Source organism: Ranitomeya imitator, chromosome 1 (genome assembly GCF_032444005.1).
Source record: "Ranitomeya imitator isolate aRanImi1 chromosome 1, aRanImi1.pri, whole genome shotgun sequence".
Classification (NCBI taxonomy): Eukaryota; Metazoa; Chordata; class Amphibia; order Anura; family Dendrobatidae; genus Ranitomeya; species Ranitomeya imitator.
Window position 1 is genome coordinate 964,731,028 of NC_091282.1, and position 18,037 is coordinate 964,749,064.

Below are 18,037 nucleotides of genomic sequence, written 5' to 3' on the forward strand. Positions count from 1 at the left end.
GGTTGCTTCCTCCATCCCCTCCCACCGATCACTAACAACAGAAAGGGGATCATTATCCTCCTAATCTCCTGACTGTTTCACATCCATCACCTCTTCCTCCTCGTCCTTCTCCATTTGTTCCTTGACTCATGCACTTTCACTAACAGTTTGTCTGAGACAGAGTCCCCATTGATCTCTGTAATCCACCCTCCCATGACCCTTCCACATCCTCCTCTGCTTCCACCTCTTCCTTTGGGACCAACATTTCCTCACACAGACTATTCAAAGTGTGCTCTAACTTGTAGATGACTGGAATAGTAATGATGATGACAGCATCGTCAGCGCTAACCATCTTAGTAGTTATTTAAAAACTGTACAGAAGAGTGCAGAGGTCCTTCATCTGTGCCCTCTCTGCAAGCGTGATTTGCACCATATCCATACAGACTATTCAAAAGGAAATATTGCACCAGGGCTCGTTGCTGCTGCCACAGTCGCTGCAACATGTGCAGAGTGCAATTCCACTGTGTCGAAACATCACAAATCACAAGGTTAATTGGTAAGTCGAAAGACCTTTGTAAGGACGCAAGTTAATGACCTGCCGGGTGCGATCATCGGAAGTGATCACACAACAAGCGTGCTTTCTGCAGCAGTGCATCTATCCCGGGATACTGGCAGAGAAATTTCTGTACCATCAGGTTGAGGACGTGAGCTATGAATGGCATGTGTGTGAGGTTGCCCTGGCATAGAGCCGCAACAAAGTATGCACAGTTGTCACACACTGCCTTCCCTGGCTCCAGGTTCAGTGGAGAAAATCATTGCTCTAACTCTGCCTAGATAGCTGTCCACAACTCTTAAGCTGTGTGATTGCGAGCTCCAAGGCAAATCAATTTTAATGCTGCCTGATTGCAGTGAGCCATGGCTGCACAGAATGGAGGTGGAGGGGATTCTATCTGCCATATTAGAATACATGTATAATTAAAGAAGAGGTTGAGGGTACAGGTGGAGACCCTGGATGAATTGGAGGAGCCAGAAGCAGTGGAGGATTTCTTAGATACAGAAATTTGTCCCACAAGCCTTGGGGATACAAAGACATGCGGAACAGCCTCTTGTCCACCTGCCCCCACAGCCACCAGCGTCAGCCCAGAGTCAGCCAGTGCCCACTCAGTGGGATGTAACACCCCTGCTCATGTTTGCTCATTCAGGTGTTGGTGCTGACATGCATTGACAGACATAGATTTTTTTCAGGGAATGGGTTATGTTATCGGCGTCATGCTGTTGTAGTGCAGGCACAGCTTTCTTTTAAAAGTAAAGGCAACTGGGCAACTCATACTGGGGGTCTGCAACAGAGATTAACTTTCGGATACCATCTGCATTAACCAGGCAGACTGGCAGCATTTCCTTGGCCAACAGATTGGAGATGGAGTTCAAGCTCTTAGCTTTGTCATGTATAGGAGGAAACATTATTTTATGTGATGACAACTGCAAGACCGAGGGCTTGCTGCTGTGCTGAGAGAGGGTGGAGTAGCTTGAACAGGACAAGCTACTGGACTAAAGTGAGGTGCTGGCATAAATGTTATGATGGATTGAGAAAGATGTGTTGTGCATGGCAACACAAAAACAGCAGGCATGTCCACTTCTGTAGCAGCTGATCGGCTCTCACTCACCCTGACTGTAGGGGATCAACAAGTGGATATTCTGCAGCTGGAGATCTGTGTGAGAACACTTGGCATGGTGACAGAGGAGGAAGAAACAGCAGATGTGACTGATGGGACGGCTGGTGGTTGGTAAGCCCCGCAAATCAGTATTTTAGAACAGTGAAATTCCCAGGCAAAGGCTTGTTGATTGTGCATGTAGTTGTCAATAGTTGCCAAATTATTGCAATTTCTGCCTCAACTGTGTTTTTTTATATTTGTCAAATAATGTGAGATGGGTCATCCTTTGCAGTCTCAAAAAAAGGGACAGGCTAGTAGTGATGAGCGAGCATACTCGTTGCTCGGGTTTTCCCGAGCACGCTCCGGCGGTCTCCGAGCATTTGTTAGTGCTCGGAGATTTAGTTTTTGTCAAAGCAGCTGCATTATTTACAGCTGCTAGACAGCTTGAATACATGTGGTGATTCCCTAGCAGCCAGGCAACTCCCACATGTACTCAGGCTGGCTAGCAGCCGTAAATCATGCAGCTGCTTTGACATAAACTAAATCTCCGAGAACTAACAAATACTCGGAGACCACCCGAGCGTGCTCGGGAAAACCCGAGCAAAGAGTATACTTGCTCATCAATACAGGCTAGGCACCCCTTGCCGCTCTTGCATGCTGCATACTTATGACCAGTGCTGGCAACAGGCAGAGTTGTGGCTGAGGATTCAGTGCTTGTTGTGGTTGCATTGCTTTGGGTCTGTGAAGGAAGCCACAATGTAACCTCCTTGTCTTCCTCCTCCTCCAACTCCTCTGCTGAGTTACTCACCTGCATACCTCTGGATTCACATCAAGTGGATTGTACAACCTCATTGTCATCCTCTCTGTTTTCAAACTCTGCATGCTGAGAATCATCCTCCTCCTATTCCTGCCCTGACACCATAGTACAGTCTGCATGCACCTCTGGTTTCTGAATCTCATCAGAATCACCTCCACCCTTGATGGTTAATGTCTGGTGATGAAGGAATGCCCGCTAGGGCCGTGGAGTACTCTGGCCGGGTCAGACGGTTCTTCACGGGTTGTCACGGCAGCAGTGACCTGGTCCTGGGCGTCCAATAAAATTAATGAAATGAAAGGGATATAAAGTCTATATGGCAGTGTTCACCAACTCCGGTCGTCAAGAGCCACCAACAGGTCATGTTTTCAGTATTTCCTTAGTATTGCACAGGTGATAATTGCATCACCTGCACAGGCAATAATTCCATCACCTGTACAATACTAAGGAAATCCTGAAAACATAACCCATATGGCAAACAGCAAGGGCCTATCATGGGCACTGCCTTCTCACTGGCAGCCCAAGCTCTTGGTCTGCTGTGGTGCCTCCGGGTGTTCAGTGTGGCCAGGGAGCTTGTAGTTCCCTGCCCTCCAGATTTGGCTGTTGGGACGTAAAGCACCCACACAGCCAAGGACTCTGGCGTCCTCTTTGACAGTGCTCTTTTCTGGGGTGACCTTGATTACAGCTCCACTCCCCAAGTTCTCTTTGACTTCCCTCCTTTCACTCTCAGTCTACACACTAGACTAACTAATGCCGCCTCCAGGCCAGAACTTACAGGGGTGTTAGAGCTCCCCCTTCTGGTCTGGAGTAAGGAAAGTGTTGGATGCTGGTATCACCTGCTAAGGCATGACATCACCCCCTGTGAGGGAGGCAATGTCCCTGTGGCAACCGAACTCCTAGGGTTCCACAATGAGGGTCCAGATTCTGTTCAGGCCCTACTTTATCTGGCCCCAGATCCAGCATGAAAAAAATAAGGGACATATGTGCAGATGTTTTCTTCCTCTGGATTCTGTGAAACTTTGAAGCAGACCTCTGATGCCCATAGATTATAATGTGAGAACAGCTCTGAAGAATGGCCCATCTGTGGTTCCCGAAAGTCAGTTGGATGTTTGGAAATTTGTGACATCAGAAGAATCAAGGGTGATTGAGGTGCCATCTCTGAGGACTTTACTATGCGTAATGTTAAGGTGGAAGAAGAGGGTGATTGAGGTGCCACCTCTGAGGAGTGTACTATGCGTAATGTTAAGGTGGAGGAAGAAGAGGAAAGGCCAATTGATGCAGCATGTGCCATCATCTGGAGTAGAGTTAAGCGACCTTGACCTTTTTAGAGTCGAGCTGGGTTTCGCGAAACCCGACTATCTCAAAAGTCGAGTCAAGTGGAATTGGCCGACTATCGCGAAAAGTCGGGGATCGACCGAAACACGAAACCCAATGCAAGTCAATGGGGGAGCATAGTCGGCAGTGAGTAGAGGCCAGGAAAACATGTACAGAGCCCATTGTATTGGCAAAAACATCCATTCTTGCTACTGAAGCTTGTCAATCGTAATTTAGCTTATAATAATTGTAAGGCATTTGAAATTGGGGGTCATTTGGCTAAAGTTGTGGGGGGTAGGGCTGGTTCAAGCAATTAGTGGGCCCAGGACATCTGGACCACGTCACGGCAGTGGAGCAGGGAGAGGTAAGTATTTCAACTTTGCAAGTGCTGTGATCCTGAGCAAGCAGGGGGGGCCCACTCGTTGGCATTGGCACAGGGCCCCTCAAAGTACAGCGGTGTGTTGGCACGGCGGGGGCGCCTCCCAACGGCAGCAACACTTTTGCGTACTATGAGAGGCCCTGTGCCAGTGACGTCGCCAACGAGTATTCCTCCCCCCACCTGATGAAGGAACCTGCACCTTCATCTGCACCTTCCTCTTTGTCCCCGTGTAAGGTGGTATGGTATGCGGGAAGGGGGACCTGACTTTCAGCAGGGTCACAATCTTGCAGTGTAGCATGCACGGGGAATGTTGCGTTATGGGTCAATGTACCAGCAGACTCATCTATCACTGGCTGGGCAATGGGCAGGATGAGGGGGAAACAGATATGGGCCCAAAGAATAAAGTGGGCTAAATGCAGTTCAAAATTGGTAACAGGACTAACCAGGGGGTATTGCTTTGTTCAGTGGAGGACAACTGGAATGAGAGGCTGACACAGAGAGTAGGCCCAAATCAGTAAGTATTCTAAATGCAGTTCAAAATTGGCAACAGTAGTAAACCGGCGGCACAGCTTTGTTCACTGTAGGAGAACAGCAAGGAGCGGCAGACACAGATAGAAGGCCCCAACCAAACTAGTAGGCCTAATGCAGTGTTGTTTTCAACAACTACTAAACGAGAGTCAGAAGATCGAAGCAATGTAGACGAAACCTGGGGAACACCTTGGAGTGGAACACACCGTCTCTACACCCCATACCCAATTTGTAGGCCTAATGCAGTGTAGTTTTTAACAACTACTAAACGAGAGTCAGAAGATCGAAGCAATGTAGACGAAACCTGGGGAACACCTTGGAGTGGAACACACCGTCTCTACTAGGGTTGAGCGAAACGGGTCGAACATTTTCAAAAGTCGCCAACTTTTGACAAAGTCGGGTTTCATGAAACCCGATCCGACCCCTGTGCGGGGTCGGCCATGCGGTACGCGACTTTCGCGCCAAAGTCGCGTTTCAATGACGCGAAAAGCGCCATTTCTCAGCCAATGAAGGTAAACACAGAGTGTGGGCAGCGTGATGACACAGGTCCTGGTCCCCACCATCTTAGAGAAGGGCATTGCAGTGATTGGCTTGCTGTCCGCGGCGTCACAGGGGCTATAAAGGGGCGTTCCCACCGACCGCCATGTTACTGCTGCTGATCTGAGCTTAGGGAGAGGTTGCTGCCGCTTCGTCAGAAGCAGGGATAGCGTTAGGCAGGGTCCATTAACCACCAAACCGCTTGTGCTGTAGCGATTTCCACAGCCCAACACCACCTTCGGTGTGCAGGGACAGTGGAAGCTACATTTTTTTTTCCTCAGCGCTGTAGCTCATTGGGCTGCCCTAGAAGGCTCCCTGATAGCTGCATTGCTGTGTGTACGCCGCTGTGCAAACCAACTGCTTTTTTCAAAGCACAAATCCTCTTGTTCCTTCCTTTCTGCACAGCTATCTTGTTTGTTTGTCCACACTTTTTATTTAATTTGTGCATCAGTCCACTCCTTATTGCTGCCTGCCATACCTGGCTGAGATTACTGCAGGGAGATAGTAATTGAAGGACAGTTCCTTTTTTTTTTTTTTTTTTTTTTTTTTTTTTTTGTGGGAGATTAAGATTGGCATTTCTGCTAGAGTGCCATCCCTGTCTGTGTCATCTCTCACTCAGTGGGCCATAGAAAGCCTATTTATTTTTTTGCTTGATTTGGGTTCTAAAATCTACCTGAAAAAATAACTACATCAATCAGTGGGAGAAAAATATTGGCCTCAGGGCTTGTGTGCCACTCCTTACTCCTGTGTGTGCCATCTCTCACTCAGTGGGCCATAGAAAGCCTATTAATTTTTTTGCTTGATTTGGGTTCTAAATTCTACCTGAAAAAATCAATAAATCAATCAGTGGGAGATTAATATTGGCCTTTGGGCTTGTGTGCCAGTCCTAAGCGTGCCATCTCTCTCTCTCAGATAGTGGGCCATAGAAAGCCTATTTATTATTTTTTTTATTGGGTTTATAAATTTTCCCTGGAAAAAAAAAAAAAAAGTGGGAGATTAATATTGGCCTCTGGGCTTGTGTGCCAGTCCTGAGCGTGCCATCTCTCTCACAAATAGTGGGCCATAGAAAGCCTATTTATTTTTTTGGTTGATTTGGGTTCTAAATTCTACCTGAAAAAATCAATAAATCAATCAGTGGGAGATAAATATTGGCCTCTGGGCTTGTGTGCCACTCCTGACTCCTGTGTGCGTCCTCTCTCACTCAGTGGGCCCTAGAAAGCCTATTTTTTTTTTATTTGTTTTCTAAATTCTCCCTGAAAAAATCATTTTATTTTATTTGGTTTCTAAATTATTCCTGAAAAAATCGTTTTTTTTTTTATTTTTTTTTTATAAAGTCTCCCTGAAAAAAAAAAACAATCAAATCAGTGGGAGATTAATATTGCCCTTTCTGCTTGTGTGCCAGTCTTGACTCCTGGGTGTGCCATCTCTCTCTCTCCAATTGTGGGCCATAGAAAGCCTATTAATTTTTTTGCTTGATTTGGGTTCCAAAATCTACCTGAAAAAAAATCACTAAATCAATCAGTGGGAGAAAAATATTGGCCTCTGGGCTTGTGTGCCACTCCTGACTCCTGTGTGCGTCCTCTCTCACTCAGTGGGCCCTACAAAGCCTATTTTTTTTTATTTGTTTTCTAAATTCTCCCTGAAACAATCATTTTATTTTATTTGGTTTCTAAATTCTTCCTGAAAAATTCATTTTTTTGTATTTTTTTTTTCTAAAGTCTCCCTTTTAAAAAAACAAAAACAAATCAGTGGGAGATTAATATTTACATTTGCGCTTCAGTGACAGTCCTGCGTGTGTGGCATCTCTCTCATTTGTTGCCACCAACAACAGAGTGTGTAACATTGTGCTTGATTTTCGTTGTGGTCTCACCCACCTGTAAAGGGGTAACTAAATCATACTGAAGTTATAGCTCACCGTGTAAGTTGTGTGACAGCAACAAATACCGTTAGTTTGGTAACGTTTTTAAAACAATGAGGAAGTCTGGTGGAAGAGGTCGTGGCCGGGGGCGTTCATTGTCAGCTGGTAATGAGGGTAGTGGTAGTGGTGGAGCATCAGGTGGTCGTGGGAAAAAAAATATTGCACCTAAGTCTGGAGCTGTGGAGCCAGGTTCGTCGTCTGGCTACACAAGGCCTCGAACGCTCCCTTTTCTGGGAGTAGGAAAACCGCTTTTAAAGCCGGAGCAGCAAGAGCAAGTTTTGGCTTATCTTGCTGACTCAGCCTCTAGCTCTTTTGCCTCCTCTCGTGAAACTGGTAAAAGTAAAAGCAGCGTGTCGTTACTGGATGTTCACGGTCAGGGACAAGTCGCTTCCTTGTCCTCTTCAGCAAAAAAAACAACAGAGAAGAATGCAGCAGGCGACACAACGGGTTACTCCATGGAGCTCTTTACACATACCGTCCCTGGCTTAGAAAGTGAAGCAGTTAACAGTCCATGCCCATTACAAGTTGAATCTGACATGGAGTGCACTGATGCACAGCCACAGCCAGACTACTATGCTGGTCCTTTGATTCAGACCACAACATTGCCCTCGCAGGGTAATGATCAAGAATCAGACCCTGATGAGACTATGTTGCCCCATCACGAACGCTATACCACCGACCGACACGGTGACACAGACGAAGTTGCACACGAGCTACAAGAAGAGGTAATAGATGACCCAGTTCTTGACCCCGATTGGCAGCCATTGGGGGAACAGGGTGCAGGCGGCAGCAGTTCTGAAGCAGAGGAGGAGGGGCCGCAGCAGGCATCAACATCGAAACAGGTTCCATCTGCTGGGCCCGTATCTTGCCCAAAACGCGTGGCAAAGTCAAAACCTGTTGGAGGACAGCGTGGCCATCCGGTTAAAGCTCAGTCTGCAATGCCTGAAAAGGTATCCGATGCTAGAAAGAGTGCAGTCTGGCATTTTTTTAAACAACATCCAATTGATCAGCGCAAAGTCATCTGTCAAAAATGTTCAACTACCTTAAGCAGAGGGCAGAATCTGAAAAGTCTCAATACAAGTTGCATGCATAGACATTTAACCACCATGCATTTGCAAGCTTGGACTAACTACCAAACGTCCCTTAAGGTTGTAGCACCCTCGGCCAATGAAGCTAGTCATCAACGCAACATCCCTTCCGGCAGTGTACGGCCACCATTTTCTGCACCACCTGCAGTATCTGTGCAGGTTTCTTTGCCAGGCCAAAGCAGTCAGGGTCAGGGAATCACCAGTTTCGTAGTAGGAAACACTGCATCTAGGGCACCGGCGGCAACAATACCATCTCCCACCGTCTCTCAGTCTGCCATGTCCACCGGCACCCCCGCTAGTTCCACGATCTCCAGCTCTCCAGTCCAGCTCACCCTACATGAGACTATGGTTAGAAAAAGGAAGTACTTAGCCTCGCATCCGCGTACACAGGGTTTGAACGCCCACATAGCTAGACTAATCTCGTTAGAGATGATGCCCTACTGGTTAGTTGAAAGCGAAGCTTTCAAAGCCCTGATGGACTACGCTGAACCACGCTACGAGCTACCCAGTCGACACTTTTTTTCCAGAAAAGCCATCCCAGCCCTCCACCAGCATGTTAAAGAGCGCATCGTCCATGCACTCAGGCAATCTGTGAGCACAAAGGTGCATCTGACAACAGATGCATGGACCAGTAGGCATGGCCAGGGACGTTACGTGTCCATCACGGCACACTGGGTAAATGTGGTGGATGCAGGGTCCACAGGGGACAGCAAGTTTGGGACAGTTCTGCCTAGCCCACGGTCTAGGAAACAGTTGGCTGTAGCCGTTCGCACCCCCTCCTCCTCATCCTCCTGCAGAAGCGAGACCTCATCCACAGACCGCAGTCGCACAACCACTCCATCCGCAGCTGCCACTGTTGCACACCAGGTCTCCCATTATGGGGCAGCTACTGGCAAACGTCAGCAGGCTGTATTGGCTATGAAGTGTTTGGGCGACAACAGACACACCGCTGAAGTTCTGTCCGAGTTCTTGCAGAAAGAAACGCAGTCGTGGCTGGGCACTGTAGATCTTGAGGCAGGCAAGGTAGTGAGTGATAACGGAAGGAATTTCATGGCTGCCATCTCCCTTTCCCAACTGAAACACATTCCTTGCCTGGCTCACACCTTAAACCTGGTGGTGCAGTGCTTCCTGAAAAGTTATCCGGGGTTATCCGACCTGCTCCTCAAAGTGCGTGGACTTTGCTCACATATCCGCCGTTCGCCCGTACACTCCAGCCGTATGCAGACCTATCAGCGTTCTGTGAACCTTCCCCAGCATTGCCTAATCATAGACGTTGCAACAAGGTGGAACTCAACACTGCACATGCTTCAGAGACTGTGTGAACAGAGGCGGGCTGTTATGTTTTTGTGGGAGGATACACATACACGGGCAGGCAGTAGGATGGCAGACATGGAGTTGTCAGGTGTGCAGTGGTCGAAGATTCAAGACATGTGTCAAGTCCTTCAGTGTTTTGAGGAATGCACACGGCTGGTTAGTGCAGACAACGCCATAATAAGCATGAGCATTCCCCTAATGCGTCTGATGATGCAAAGTTTGACGCACATAAAGGATCAGGCGTCTGCAGCTGAGGAAGAGGAAAGCCTTGATGACAGTCAGCCATTGTCTGGCCAGGGCAGTGTACAGGACGAGGTAGCGGGCGAAGAGGAGGAGGAGGACGAGGAGGATGATGGGGATGATTATATTTTTAATGAGGAAGCTTTTCCGGGGCCAGTGGAAATTGTTGGCGCGGCAAGGCCGGGTTCTGGTTTTTGGAGGGACACAAGTGACGTGGATTTGCCTGAAACTGCCCCTCAACCAAGCACAACCACAGATTTGAGAACTGGAACTTTGGGCCACATGGCGGATTATGCCTTACGTATCCTCAAAAGGGACACATGCATAACAAAAATGATGAACGATGACGATTACTGGTTGGCCTGCCTCCTTGATCCTCGCTATAAAGGCAAATTGCAAAATATAATGCCACATGAGAACTTGGAACTAATATTAGCAACCAAACAATCAACTCTTATTGACCGTTTGCTTCTGGCATTCCCTGCACACAGCGCCCGTGATCGTTGTAACACGAGCTGCAGGGGCCAGCAGACCAGAGGTGTTAGAGGGGCAGAAATCAGAAGTGGCGTTGGCCAGAGGGGTTTTCTGACCAGGTTGTGGAGTGATTTTGCTATGACCGAAGACAGGACAGGTACTGCAGCATCAATTCAAAGTGACAGGAGACAACATTTGTCCAGTATGGTTACTAACTATTTTTCATCCCTTATCGACGTTCTCCCTCAACCGTCATTCCCATTTGATTACTGGGCATCAAAATTAGACACCTGGCCAGAATTGGCAGATTATGCATTGCAGGAGCTTGCTTGCCCGGCAGCTAGTGTCCTATCAGAAAGAGTATTCAGTGCTGCAGGTTCAATACTAACAGAAAAAAGGACTCGTCTGGCTACCCAAAATGTAGATGATCTAACCTTCATTAAAATGAACCACAACTGGATTTCGAAATCTTTTGCCCCACCTTGCCCGGCTGACACCTAGCTTTCCTATGTAAAGGTCTTGCCTGTGGACTATTCTGAATGACTTTTCCAATCTCGTAATTTGCAGCACCTGATTGTCCAGCATCCGACATGTTAACACCTCCCCAAATGGCCAAAGTCCCCACACGGGGCCGTGTTATCGCCACTTGGCGCCAGCACCCGTGAGAGTACTGTTTGTCTGAAGAGGTGGGTGTGCCCGCTTTTGGTCGACGGCACTGCCACTAGGTCCCTCATAGTACAATAAAGTGTCTGGCGGTGGTGGTGCGCACCCAACGTCAGACACACCGTTGTAATATGAGGGGCCCTGGGCCTGTACCGCCGGCCACAAGACAGTCCCCCCCCCCAGGTCAAACAGTGCTCTACCACTTGCAAAATTTTCTCTCACAGCTCCACCAATGTTTAGTCTATGCGCTGACATCCTTCAATGCCTGGCACTGTCAATACCATTGTATTGACATTTTTCTTATGTTAGGCCTTCGAAGCCCGTCTGCGGTCACTCCTTCCACTAGGCCTCCACTGACCTGTCTACTGCTGCCCGTATTCCCCTGGAACCAATTTTAAATTGCCTACAGCCAGCCCAATTTATTATGTTAGGGCTTCGAAGCCTGTCTGCGGTCCCTCCTTCCACTAGGCCTCCACTGACCTGTCTACTGCCGCCCGTGTTCCCCTGGAACCAATTTTAAATTGCCTACAGCCAGCCCAATTTATTATGTTAGGGCTTCGAAGCCTGTCTGCGGTCCCTCCTTCCACTAGGCCTCCACTGACCTGTCTACTGCTGCCCGTGTTCCCCTGGAACCAATTTTAAATTGCCTACAGCCAGCCCAATTTATTATGTTAGGGCTTCGAAGCCTGTCTGTGGTCCCTCCTTCCACTAGGCCTCCACTGACCTGTCTACTGCTGCCCGTGTTCCCCTGGAACCAACATCAGAAAATATAAAAATAAGTATTTTGCTTATAAAAAAGAAAATACTGGAGAGATATCAAATGCAGACATTTTAACATTAAAAACAAACACATACAACAAAAATCTGGTACAGTACTAAAAATGGCCACCAGCTACAATAACTTTCTCTTGCAAGTAGTTAACTGAAAGTTTTTTTCAATTTAAAACACAGATATGGCATCCACCGAGTGTTGTCCTGTCGCGTCTTCTTTATATTATTGCCAAGAAGATGCAAAACAATGAAAATAATAAAATCATTATTTACCAAAAAAATAGAGTAAGTCAAAACCACATTGCAAATAAACATTCATTACAAATAAAGAAGCAGGGCGCGTCCGAGGGTGAGTATATACCTAATAAGAATATAATCACCCTCGGACGCGCCCTGCTTCTTTCCGACAGCCTTCCTTCCTAAGAATCAGCCCTTCCGTGGTGTAGAGAGGGTGTGTTACACTCCAAGGTGTTCCCCAGGTTGCCTTTCCTGAGCTTCGATCTTCATGCTCTCGTTTAGTAGTTGTCGGAAAGTAGGCTGCATTAGGCCTCCAAATTGGCTATGGGGTGGAGAGAGATGGTGTGTTACACTCCAAGGTGTTCCCCAGGTTTCCTTGCCATTGCTTCGGTCTTCCGACTCTCGTTTAGTAGTTGTAGAAAACTACACTGCATTAGGCCTACAAAATGGGTATGGGGTGGAGAGAGATGGTGTGTTCCACTCCAAGGTGTTCTCCAGGTTGCCTTTCCTGAGCTTCTATCTTCAGGCTCTCGTTAAATTGTGGTTAAATGGAACAACTGCATTTGGCGTACTAGTTGGTTTGGGGCCTACTAACAGTGTCTGCCACTCCTTGCTGTTCTCCTGGTTTCCTGTCCTGAAATTCCGTTTTCAGGCGCTCGTTAAGTAGTTGTTAATGTTAGACTGCATTTGGCCTACTAGTTGGGTTGGGGCCTACTATCGGTGTCTGCCACTCCTTGCTGTTCTCCTCCACTGAACAAAGCTGTGCCGCCTGTTTACTACGGTTGCCAATTTTGAACTGCATTTCGACTACTTACTGATTTGGGCCTACTCTCTGTGTCAGCCTCTCATTCCAGTTGTCCTCCACTGCAATGCCCCCTGGTTATTCCTGTGTTACCAATTTTGAACTGCATTTAGCCAAGTTTATTCTTTGGGCCTATATCTGTGTTTCCTCCTCATCCTGCCCAATGCCCAGCCAGTGATAGATGAGTCTGCTGGTACATTGACCCATAACACAACATTCCCCGTGCACGCTACACAACAACATTGTGACCCTGCTGAAAGTCAGGTTGCTCTTCCCGCATACCATACCACCTTACACGGGGACAAAGAGGAAGGTGCAGATGAAAGTGCAGGTTCCTTCATCAGGTGGGGGGAGGAATACTAGTTGGCGACGTCACTGGCACAGGGCCTCTCATAGTACGCAAAAGTGTTGCTGCCGGTGGGAGGCGCCCCCGCCGTGCAAACACACCGCTGTACTTTGAGGGGCCCTGTGCCAGTGCCAATGCCAACGAGTGGGCCCCCCCTGCTTGCTCAGGTTCACAGCACTTGCAAAGTTGAAATACTTACCTCTCCCTGCTCCACTGCCGTGACGTGGTCCAGATTTCCTGGGCCCACTAATTACTTGAACCAGCCCTACCCACCACAACTTTAGCCAAATGACCCCCAATTTCAAATGCCTTCCAATTATTATAAGGTAAATTACGCTTGACAAGCTTCATTAAGAAGAATGGATGGTTTTGACATTAAAATGGGCACTCTAGGTGTTTTCCTGGCCCCCACTCACTGCCGACTATGCTGCCCCATTGACTTGCATTGGGTTTCGTGTTTCGGTCGATCCCGACTTTACGTCATAATCGGCCGATTTCACTCGACCCGACTTTTGAGATAGTCGGGTTTCGCGAAACCCGGCTCGACTCTAAAAAGGTCAAGGTCGCTCAACTCTAGTCTCTACACCCCATACCCAATTTGTAGGCCTAATACAGTGTAGTTTTCAACAACTACTAAACGAGAGTCAGAAGATTGAAGCAATGGCGAGGAAACCTGGGGAACACCTTGGAGCGCCAGACACCGTTAGTAGGCCCTACCGAACTAGTAGCCCCAATGCAGTTTTCAAATTCCTAGAGGCTGAAAACCAGACTATTGACGCTCAGCTTTTTTCAAAGGAGGACAGCTGTATTGAGTGGCGCAGAGAGACACAGGTAGTAGGCCTTAAACCAAAAATGTGGCTCAATGCAGTTTAAAAAAAGGTTACAGGGATACACAGGCAGCATTGTCTGGTCAGTGGAGGACAATTTCAATTATGGACCGCAGACAGACTTTGTACGCCTACTATTAAAAAAAGGATGCTCTATGCAATTAAAAATAGATTCCAGGGGTCCACGGGCAGCAGTGGTGTGGTCAGTGGAGGAGTATTGGAAGGAGGGACCGCAGACAGGCGTAGTAGGCCTAACATAACAAAATTAGGCTGTAGGCACTTTAAAATTGGTTCCAGGGGTACACGGGCAGCAGTGGTGTGGTTAGCGGAGGACAATTTGAATTAGGGACTGCAGACAGACTTTGTAGGCTGTCCCCTGTGGACCATGCATCCAACACATTAACCCAGTGCGCCGTAATGGACACGTAACTTTTTGTGGACATGCCTACTGGTCCGTGTGTCTCTTGTCAGGTGCACCTTTCTACTGTTTGATTGCCTGAGTGCTATGACAATGCAGACTTTTTCATGCCGGTGGAGGGCTGGGATGGCTTTTCTCACAAAAGAAGTGTCGACTGGGTAGCTTGAACCGTGGTACAGCGTAGTTCATCTGGGCTTTATAAATATAAAACAAAGAAAAAAAGTAGGCTCCATGCACTTTCAGCTGGGTTCCAGGGGTACACGGCCAGCATTGGTCTGGTCAGTGGAGAACTATTGGAAGGAGGGACCGCAGACAGGCTTAGAAGGCCTAACATAATAAAATTGGGCTGAAGGCACTTTAAAATTGGTTCCAGGGGTACACGGGCAGCAGTGGTCTGGTCAGTGGAGGACTAGTGGAAGGAGGGACCGCAGACCAGCTTCGAAGGCCTAACATAATAAAATTGGGCTGTAGACACTTGGAATTCTCTTGCGGTGGGTACAAAGGCAGCATTGGTGTTGTCAGCGGAGGCCGATTGTAATGAGTGTCTGCCAGTTAGTAGTCCCAAACAATAAATACATGTTAATGTCTCGCATTACAACAAAACAAAAACACAAAGGGGTGCAATCATTAGGTACAGGGGTGGGCTCCTCTGCGTAGTTTCAGACCTAGTAATTTGGCGCAAAGTATTTACTTGGTGTGACAAAACACTCTGGGATCGCCTTTGCTGGGGTAAAAGGAAACGTGGTTTGTGCATTGAATCTGAGGCGTACAGCAGGTTTCTGAGCAGGCTGACCTCAGGTCAGATTTATTAACGTGAAAGCAACACAAAAAACAAAACATAAAAATAAATCCTAGCCTGTCCGGCACTAACTAAACAAATACGTTGCTATCTCAACAACTGGGGGGCTTCTCCCACCCAGCTAATATCACACAATTTCTTGAGCAGAGCTCTTCACTCACGTTTGTCCCACACAAGCAGGCAATCTGTGTGCCCCAGGCAGACACTGGAAACACCCAGCTGGTCATCTTTTATTCCTGCAATCATTAACCCATTAGCACCCAGAAGATACTGAGTTGCCTAATTCACATAGGACCAACACCTGGGCGAGATATACCTGCCTCCAACTACCACACCAGCATGAGTCTTACATTGGGTAAATATAGGACACTGCCCCTGACTATGTTAAGTACCATCATACATGTCAACACAATGGTATTGTCAGTGGCAGGAATTTAAGGATGTCAGCGCATAGACTAAACATTGGTGGAACTGTGAGAGATAATTGTGCAAGTGGTAGAGCAATGTTTGAGCTGGGGGTGGGGGAACTCTCTTGTGGCCGGCGGTACAGGCCCAGGGCCCCTCATGTTACAACAGTGTGTCTGACGTTGGGTGCGCACCACCACCGCCAGAGACACTTTATTGTACTATGAGGGACCCAGTGGCAGTGCCGTCGACCAAAAGCGGGCACACCCACCTCTTCAGACATACAGCACTCTCACGGGTGCTTGCGCCAAGTGGCGATACCACGGCCCCGTGTGGGGAGTTTGGCCATTTAGGGAGGTGTAAACATGTCGTATGCTGGACAATCAGCTGCTGCAAATTACGAGATTGGAAAAGTCATTCAGAGTAGTCCACAGGCAAGACCTTTTCATAGGAAAGCTAGGTGTCGGCCGGGCAAGATGGGGCAAAAGAATTCGAAATCCAGTTGTGGTTCATTTTAATGAAGCTTAGATCATCAACATTTTGGGTAGCCAGACGAGTCCTTTTTTCGGTTAATATTGAACCTGCAGCACTGAATACTCTTTCTGATAGGACACTAGCTGCCGGGCAAGCAAGCTCCTGCAATGCATATTCTGCCAATTCTGGCCAGGTGTCTAATTTGGATGCCCAGTAATCAAATGGGCATGACGGTTGAGGGAGAACATCGATACGGGATGAAAAATAGTTAGTAACCATACTGGACAAATGTTGTCTCCTGTCACTTTGAATTGATGCAGCAGTACCTGTCCTGTCTGCGGTCATAGCAAAATCACTCCACAACCTGGTCAGAAAACCCCTCTGTCCAATGCCACTTCTGATTTCTGCACCTCTAACACCTCTGGTCTGCTGCCCCCTGCAGCTCGTGTGAGAACGATCACGGGTGCTGTGTGCTGGGAATGCCTGAAGCAAACAGTCAACAAGAGTTGATTGTTTGGTTGCTAATATTAGTTCCAAGTTCTCATGTGGCATTATATTTTGCAATTTGCCTTTATAGCGAGGATCAAGGAGGCAGGCCAACCAGTAATCGTCATTGTTCATCATTTTAGTAATGCGTGTGTCCCTTTTGAGGATACGTAAGGCATAATCCGCCATGTGGGCCAAACTTCCAGTTGTCAAATCTGCAGTTGTGCTTGGTTGAGGGGCAGTTTCAGGCAAATCTACGTCACTTGTGTCCCTCAAAAAAACAGAACCCAGCCTTGCCACGCCACCTATTTCCAGTGACCCCAGAGAAGCTTCCTCATTAAAAATATACTCATCCCCATCATCCTCCTCATCCTCCTCTTCGCCCGCTACCTCGTCCTGTACACTGCCCTGACCAGACAATGGCTGACTGTCATCAAGGCTTTCCTCTTCCTCTGCTGCAGACGCCTGATCCTTTATGTGCGTCATACTTTGCATCAGCAGACGCATTAGGGGGATGCGCATGCTTATTATGGCGTTGTCTGCTCTAACCAGCCGTGTGCATTCCTCAAAACACTGAAGGACTTGACACATGTCTTGTATCTTCGACCACTGCACACCTGACAACTCCATGTCTGCCATCCTACTGCCTGCCCGTGTATGTGTATCCTCCCACAAAAACATAATAGCCCGCCTCTGTTCGCACAGTCTCTGAAGCATGTGCAGTGTTGAGTTAATAATAATAATAATTTTTATTTATATAGCGCAAACATATTCCGCAGCGCTTTACAAATTATAGAGGGGACTTGTACAGACAATAGACATTACAGCATAACAGAAATACAGTCCAAAACAGATACCAGGAGGAATGAGGGCCCTGCTCGCAAGCTTACAATCTATGAGGAAAAGGGGAGACACGAGAGGTGGATGATAACAATTGCTTTAGTTATTCTGACCGGCCATAGTGTAAGGCTCAGGTGTTCATGTAAAGCTGCATGAACCAGTTAACTGCCTAAGTATGTAGCAGTACAGACACAGAGGGCTATTAACTGCATAAGTTGAGTTCCACCTTGTTGTAACGTCTATGATTAGGCGATGTTGGGGAAGGTTCAAAGACCGCTGATAGGTCTGCATACGGCTGGAGTGTACGGGCGAACGGCGGATATGGGAGCAAAGTCCGCGCACTTTGAGGAGCAGGTCGGATAACCCCGGATAACTTTTCAGGAAGCACTGCACCACCAGGTTTAAGGTGTGAGCCAGGCAAGGAATGTGTTTCAGTTGGGAAAGGGAGATGGCAGCCATGAAATTCCTTCCGTTATCACTCACTACCTTGCCTGCCTCAAGATCTACTGTGCCCAGCTACGACTGCGTTTCTTTCTGCAAGAACTCGGACAGAACTTCCGCGGTGTGTCTGTTGTCGCCCAAACACTTCATAGCCAATACAGCCTGCTGACGCTTGCCAGTAGCTGCCCCATAATGGGAAAACTGGTGTGCAACAGTGGCAGCTGCGGATGGAGTGGTTGGGCGACAGCGGTCTGTGGACGAGCTCTCGCTTCTGCAGGAGGATGATGAGGA

General features: G+C 47.8%; 1 protein-coding gene across 1 annotated transcript in view; it reads left to right on the forward strand.

Annotated features, from left to right (window-relative positions):
* Window positions 1–18,037, forward strand: part of LOC138656667 (bifunctional heparan sulfate N-deacetylase/N-sulfotransferase 4-like) — a 1,389,166-nt gene that overhangs the window by 1,247,904 nt on the left and 123,225 nt on the right. The gene's annotated exons all lie outside the window — the stretch shown is intronic.